Source organism: Oratosquilla oratoria, chromosome 3, assembly GCF_046742065.1.
Source record: "Oratosquilla oratoria isolate Oo_2021 chromosome 3, ASM4674206v1, whole genome shotgun sequence".
Taxonomy (NCBI): Eukaryota; Metazoa; Arthropoda; class Malacostraca; order Stomatopoda; family Squillidae; genus Oratosquilla; species Oratosquilla oratoria.
In genome coordinates, this window is record NC_134779.1 from 49,453,611 (window position 1) to 49,461,110 (window position 7,500).

Genomic DNA, 7,500 nt, shown 5'->3' on the forward strand with positions numbered 1-7,500 from the left:
GTCTCCCTTCTTCCTTCCCAATCGACCGACCGACCGGCGCGGCGCGGTAGTGCTGCCCTGCCCTGCCCTGCCCCGCCCTGCCCCTTTACTTTGCCCCCCCTCGCGTCCTCCGCTGTTGACGGAGCCATTTGAGCTGCACATGATCCCCCGGGGGGCTTCTTTATTTGCCCCCCACCCCACCCCCCGACCGCACCGCTGCGGCTGCGGGAACTGACGTTGCCTCGGACCGCGCCCGGCTAAGCACCCTCCCCCGTTCCTTCCCCCACCCTGCCATACCTCTTCCCCCTTCCCTTCCCTTCCCCTCCTTTGCCTAACCTCTCCCCTTAATCCATCCCCCGCCCTGCCTCCACCCCTTCCTTTCCCCCATTCATCCACTTACTTGGCTGTACATTCCCTCGCCACTCGCCGCTGCCGCCGTCGGTTCTTCTTCCTCTTCCTCTTCTTCCTCTTTTCACAGGTTCATCTCTCTTCCTGTCCCGCCACTTGACGCGCCTCCTTTTCCCTTGGCATCTTCTACTTTCTCCTCCGCCTCCTCTCCGTCCTTCCTCGTCCCACTCCACCTCTTCCTCTTCCCACTCCTCCTCTTCCTCTTCCCACTCCTTCCTTCTCCTCTTCCTCCTCTTCCTTCTCCTCCTCTTTCCTCTCCTCTTCCTCCTCCCCTATATCTTCTTCCCTCCCCTCTTCTCCCTTTCCTTCCTCCTCACACCTCCCCCTCATCCCTCTTCTCCTCCTCTTCCTCCTCCCTCTCACCTTCCTTCTCTTCCTCCTCCCCCTCCTCCAACCCATTATTCTTGCTCTTCCTCCTCCTTCCCCTCCTCGAACCCACTACTCTTGCTCTTCCTCCTCCCCATCCTCACCTTCTCCTCCTCCTCCTCCTCCTCCTCCTCCTCCTCGTTTCTTCTCCTTTTCCCTCGTCCCTCTCTCTGCCTCCCAGCCCACTTGGGCAGTGCAGGCCCTGGACGTGGGTGCCAAGCCAAGCGGAAGAAAGCTTTGTTGTCGCCTCGCCTGTGTGTGTGTGTGTGTTTGGGTTCGGATATTGGCGCTGAGCGAGACGTACGTGTGTGTGTATGTGTGTGTGTGTGTGTGTGTGTGTGCGTGTTTGTATGTGTATGCGGGCGTGCATGTCTGTGTCATTTATTTCTTATGGTCCTGTGTCTGTCTCTCTCACGGCATTGATGTTCCGTGTGGATCGTCACCACCGCGCGACCCAAATTCCCTGCCATGCGCTCGATTTCCTTTTCCGTGACGGCGGCAGTCGGTCAGTCAGTCAGTCAGACGGACAGTGGGCCACCTTACCCTGTATTCCAGGGGCTTTGTACTTGTGCGTGGACTCGACAATCTCGTCGTCGTCGCGGCCCCAAACAAACTCCGGGTGGAAGAGCTCTTTGTAGCGTCCGTTGGGTGTTTTTCCAGCGCTGACTAAATGCAGGTAGCAGATTGATTCTGTAATAATTCTAGGTTTGTTTTCGATATTCCGAAGCAGTTCCGGATGCAATTCCCATTCCTTTGCAAATGGGCGCGACCACCTATCGCAGGGTCGAGGTAGCCGGAGTAAGTTGGGCTCGATCTCGGCGCCGCAACTCCCGTCCACGACGTCAGTCTCCCCCAAACGGTGTGACCTGACCTGACCTGGGGGGTGGGGGGGGGTCGTCGATGTCCGCACTGCACCCCGGAGAGAGAGGTGGTTGTGACTTACTATTCCAGATCCAAGCCCAGTTCGCACCCTCCCTTTTCTCTAGACATGTCTTGCCCCTCACCCTAGGCTGCTGGTTAGTGGCGTCCAGATCGGCCTCGAAGTGGTGGGGCCGGATAGAAGACGAAGAGAAAGACTTCGCCCGTCCCTCGTCCTTCATTCCTGTATACTCGCACGGGGTTATATAAAGCGCCCCATTCTCGCCCTCCTGCCCCCCCCCCTCGCCCTCGATCGCGGTTGATTTCACCCTCTTTTGTTTCCTGGCTGCTTCTAATTACAGATTAAGAGGCCTTGAAGGGGGACCGGCGGGTGTAGAGTAAAGCTACTTCCTACTTGGCCCCTTTTAAGAGGCGGGAGGGCGGGAGGGTCTTGGCTCGGTTCTTCTTGACACTAGCGCCGTCGCTAAACACTCGAACGCCGCCGTGTGTGTGTGTGTGCGAGGACCCTCGAGAGGTTTTGTGGCTGCGTTCGAGGCTCTTGTGTGCGTTTCAGCTCGCTCGCATCGTATACTCTTTTGTCGTGCGTGCGCGCGCGCCCAAGACCTGCCTTCGAAACTTACGTAACCGGTGACTTGTAATTCTCTACGATGTCCGAACACGGAGGGTAAAGGTGACTCAGTCGCAGCTGAGCACAGTGCTTGAGCTTCGCTTTGTGTGTGTGTGTGCGTGCGTGCGTGTGTTCCCCCTCGAGGAGGATAGAGGTGACCACTTGTTTGTGACTAACAAGACTCGTATCTCCCCAAAGATGCACTGAGTGTTTTGGTCAGGAAATTGATCGTCATTTCGTTATGCGCACTGGCAGTGGCGTCGATACTTATGGGAGATGATTATTTCCGGCCCCCCCACTACCCATAGCAGCCGTGCGTAATATCTGTTATCTTGTAGATAGTAAATCGTAATATCCCCGACATATATATATATATATACACACACGCACACACACACACACACACACACACACACACACACACACACACACACACACACACACACACACATGGCCCTTTCCCCGTTGATGAGGATGGGGGTCGATTTTGAGCACGCGACCACTAAACTAATGAAACCGGTTCAACGCCCCTCCCCTCCCCTCTGTCCACCTCCTCTCAGGGGCATAGATAGTCACCCTCATCCTCGTCACACCGCTCAGGCCAAGAGCAATGCAGCGAGACACAGCGCTTCCACAGCAGGGCCCAACAGCCGAAAATGGGAGTGGGGGGGGTTCAATCCCGGACTTGCGTTGACACGAAGAGAGATCGAAGCCGAAATGTCACATCGGGATCCACAGCGCAAACTACTGTGCGAAGAGGAAGTGGCTGGATTGGGGGAGGGGGTGTGTGGCCTGCGTCGGTGGTGGTGGGGTTGGTCGCTGCTGAATGGTATACGTCAGGAGAGAGAGAGAGAGAGAGAGAGACTGTAAGTAGGCGATCAGATGAGTTCTCACGCACAAACGCGCGCGCGCTCCGCCGCACAGACGCTCTCTCGCACTCTCCCTTCTCTGTGTCTTCTGTTTCTATGTGTGTGTTTGTGTGTAATTGAAGGTGCTGCGAAGAGGAAGAACCGGGGTGTGGTTAGGGGAAGGGGGTGGGGGCTAATGGACTTGCTTACACGCGAAGGAGGGTGACAAATAAGTCTGGGGAGGAGAAAATGGGAATACAATTAGGCGAAGAACGAATTAGGGCGCACCGGGGGAACAGAGTAACTCGCAGGGGAAGGGGGCGGCAGGGGCCGGGGGGGAGATAGGGGGACAGTTTGAGGGGAAACGGGGGAGGGGAAGGGGCATTGGGGGCGCGCGCGGAAGAATGTCTGACAGAAAGGAGATGTATAGGATTACCCTCAACCCATCCGTTTGACGCCATCGTTTTGTATGTGTGCGTATATTATACACACACACACACACACACACACACACACACATACACACACATACACACACATACACACACACAGACAGACAGACACATACGCGCAGTCACTGTGTTGAGGGGGTTAAGCAAAGACCGGAGGGCAGTCAATCGCTCCACCACAGGCGCTGGTATAGTATATTATAAATCTTTATCCATTTGGGCCAAGAAGTGTCTGTTTTCTCTTTCCTCTCCTGTCCCAAGTGGGACGGGGTCTGGCTCGACCGACCCGAGACTCGTGGACGGGTCGGTCCACTCGCGTTCTGCATAAAGTCCTCTGTCCCTTTGTAGGAGGGGGATCAATAGATTGTCGCCGTGATGAGAAGGGTTTAGGAAGGGGCGGCAGCTGGGGCCGTGGTGACGTCATGAGGCCGTAGGCGACATTGTATTTTGGTGAGAGGTTGGAAGGGGGGTGGGGAGGGGAGGGGAGACCAGGGGGGGGGTCTCAGGGGGACCGAATCAGCCCACGGAGGAGGAGGAGGAGGAGGAGGTCCTGGTGTGGAAAGTGCATTTGTGTGCTGCGCTGGAAACAAGAGCGAGGCAAACGCACTTGTTGGTATTTCGCTTTATTCGTTGCTGGTAGGATGGATCTGGGTTCTGCCTCGGTTGGTTTCTTTGGAGTTGTTGTTGTGATTTTCTCTTGCCCTCCGTCGCCGCCGCCGTCTGGTGATGACGGTACGTCGGAGAATAGAGGGGGGGTCCTGCCGGGTGGAAGGAACAGCGGCGGCGGCGGCGGCGGCGGATATATAGTCGTGGCTGAATCGAGTCCACTGCTGGGTAGGACGGAACACGACGACGACAATGGGGCCGTTGCTCTCCTGCGAAGTGGGAGAGGGACGGACGGAAGGAGGGAGGGAAAGCTAAAGTGGAAGGAAAGGCAGTGGAGCGGAGAGGTAGGAGGGGGGGAGCGAGTCCTTCGGTTATCGTTAATTAGTCACGTGACTTCAATGCAGCAGCAGCAGCTAGGGGCTCATTCTCTGCTTCATGGCTCCCTCCTCTGCATCATTCACCTCTCTCTCTTTCCCCTCTCCCTTCTCCCCTCGTGGGTTCTTTTCCTCCCCCCCCCCCCTCTGGCCCTTGTTGCTAGTTAACTCTTCTTTCTCATTCCCTCGGTTCCCTTGCGCGACGCTCCTCCTCCTGCTCCTGTTCCTACTCCTCCTCCTCCTCCACCTCCACCTCTTCCTACTCCTCTTCCACCTACTCCTCCCCCTCTTTTCCTCCCTATTTTCCTCCTCTTCCTCTTCTATCATCCCATCTTACCCAGCTTCCCCGGCGTTTCTTACCAATCTCCATGAAGGTTCACCTTTCTGTGTGTGCTCTACTTTGAATCCCTCTTCACCTTTCTCCTTCGCCGTCCTTCCAACCCTTCCTCCTCGGTTCTAAGCCCCATCGTTCGCCTCTCTTTTGTTCTCAACCCCCCCCCCCTTGCCACCGCTGCTGCAATCGTCTCGTTTCCACCTCCCGCAAACTTGTTCCTTCCTCTTTTCTTTTTCTTTCGCTTCTCCTTCTTTATCTGTTACTCTCCCATCCATTATTCAGCCTTTCTCTGTCATCGACGCCAGAGCTCGGATCCCTCCCCATCTCACCAACACTCTTCCCCCCTCCCCCTTCCCCCAAATCCCCCCTTGATGGTATCTTCCTTTCTGTCTGTCCCTTTCAAATTAGTTTTCCCATCATAAATCGCTTGTCCCGAGGTCACCCCGTCTTCCTTTTGTCTTTGTCTTCGTCGTCGTCGTGATTCCTCTTTCTTTCTTTCTTTCCATGTCGCCACGTTTTTCATTCGCACTTCTTCCCATGCCCCATTCCCTCTCCCGTCACACTTTACCGTTTACTTCCCCTCTCCCTGTCTATCTCGTTTGCCCTCTCCCCCTTTTTTTCCTCTTCCTTTGCCCCTCACTTTCCCGTGTTCCCCTCCCTTACCCTCTTCCTCTCTTTGTTTTCCCTTTCCTTACCTTCCTTACAACTTTTCCTTTTGCTTTCCCTCACCCTTTGTTTCCTTTACCCCCTCCCCTCCTCACTTTCCTTCTTCCTCTTCTTCTCCCTTTCCCCTTTCGATTTCTCGTTTGCCTCCCTCTTTTCCTCCTCACTCCCTCTTTTTCTTCTCGATTCCTCCTCTTCTTTCTCCTTCTCTTTCTCCTGGTTTGCTGGCAGTGGGACGGGGACGGGGGTGGGGGTGGGGGTGGGGCTGAAGTTTCCCCGAATATTTCTCTTAAGGACGAGGTGACTCGGTGCGATGGGACGTTGGCCTCCTGGGGGAACCCCCCACCCCCCCACCCCAGTCGTTTTCCTTCCCTCTCTCTCCCCCTCTTTCCCTCTCCCACTCTCCTCTGTCTCTCCCCTCCCCCTCTCCTCTCTTCCTTCTCTCTCTCTCTCTCTCTCTCTCTCTCTCTCTCTCTCTCTCTCTCTCTCTGTCGATCTGTCGGCAAAATAGACCAAGTAGTCGTTGGCAGATGATGACGACACATCCGGGGCCTCGGGTGCAGTGCAGGCAGCCGCCGCCGATTCGTCTTGTTCCCTCCCTCCCCCCTTCCCCCCTCCCTTCCCTCTCATTATAGACATTATTTGTGTTTAACACACTCCTCGTTCCTCCTGCTTCTGTTTGTCATCTGCCCCTCCCTCCCTCCCTCCGCCCCCAAATATATTATCCTTGACTTGCCGTTTTCGCTTTGTCGCACCTCTCGTCACTACACCTCCCCCCCCCCTCACTCGCGGCGGCGTGTGCTCTTGGCGGCCCTCTCCCAGCGTTCCCCCTCTCCCTCACCCTCTCCCTCACCCTCTCCATCTCCTCTATTTTCCACATCTGTTCCCACCATTTCTATCACCGTTCTTCAGACAGGCTCCCTTCTCCCCCTTTCTCGTTCTCCCCTTCCCAGTTCTCTCCTCTTACTGAACTCTTTCACAGTTTTCTCTTCATTTCTGCTATTATCCCCCTCCTCCTCCTCTGTTCCTCCTCCCCTCCCAAATCTCCTCCCCAGTCCTCTTGCTTTGTTCTCCCCCCTTGATACATCACTCCATTGTTATTCCCCTCACTGTCCCTCTTGTTTTTGTTTTGTCTTTGTTGTCCTTTATTTTTGTCTCTATTTCCGTCGCCCCTTTTTGTCCTTCTTGCCCTCCCCCCCCTTCCCCTCTCACATACCCCAACCTTCAACTTTTTTTTCCCCTGTATAGGCCACGGGGCATCATCTGGGGTGGGGGGAGGTCCTGTTTGACTTGCTACCAGTCACAGGTCGTGTGATTACCGCCCGGCAGCAGCACCCGGCCCCCATGATCGCATCCCAGATTCCCGCTGTCTTCTTCTCGACCCGGGGTCAGTCTCTTGGCTCTGCCCCGACGGATCGACGCCTTGCCTTTCGCCTTCTTCCTCGTCATGTCCTTTTGCTTCTCTTCTTCCTCCTCCTCCTCCTCTTTACCAGTCATCTTCGCCCGCTTCATCCTCTCCTTTTTCCTTCTCTTCGTCTTCTTCCCCTTTTCCTTCTCTACTTCCCTCTTGTTAGTTTCGCCTCGCCTCGCCACCTAACCTGTCGTTCAGTTTTTTCTTCTTCCCCCATCCTTATTTCCTCCTCCTCTTCATCATCCACCTTCCCACTTGTTCTCTCTGCTCTTCCTCACCTCTTCCGGCAACTCTTCCTCTCTTTTGACCCTTCAGTCCGTCGGACCTCTCCCGCCCCACATTTTCATTTCTTCCTCTTGTTTGCCACCTCGCTGCTGTCTCCTTGGAGATGTGTGTGTGTGTGTGTGAATATATATATATATATATATATATATATATATATATATATATATATATATATATATATATATATTATATTTGGGTGTGGGGCCCGCTCGTGCTTTTACATGAAGAGAACCTCTACATTCCATTTGTCTATTTATGTCATACCCTTGTGCACCAGGCACTCCTGATTTT

At 54.9% G+C, this 7,500-nt stretch overlaps 1 protein-coding gene across 10 annotated transcripts in view; it reads left to right on the top strand.

The window, feature by feature from the left end:
- Window positions 1-7,500, top strand: part of LOC143022307 (protein groucho-like) — a 152,551-nt gene that overhangs the window by 95,113 nt on the left and 49,938 nt on the right. The gene's annotated exons all lie outside the window — the stretch shown is intronic.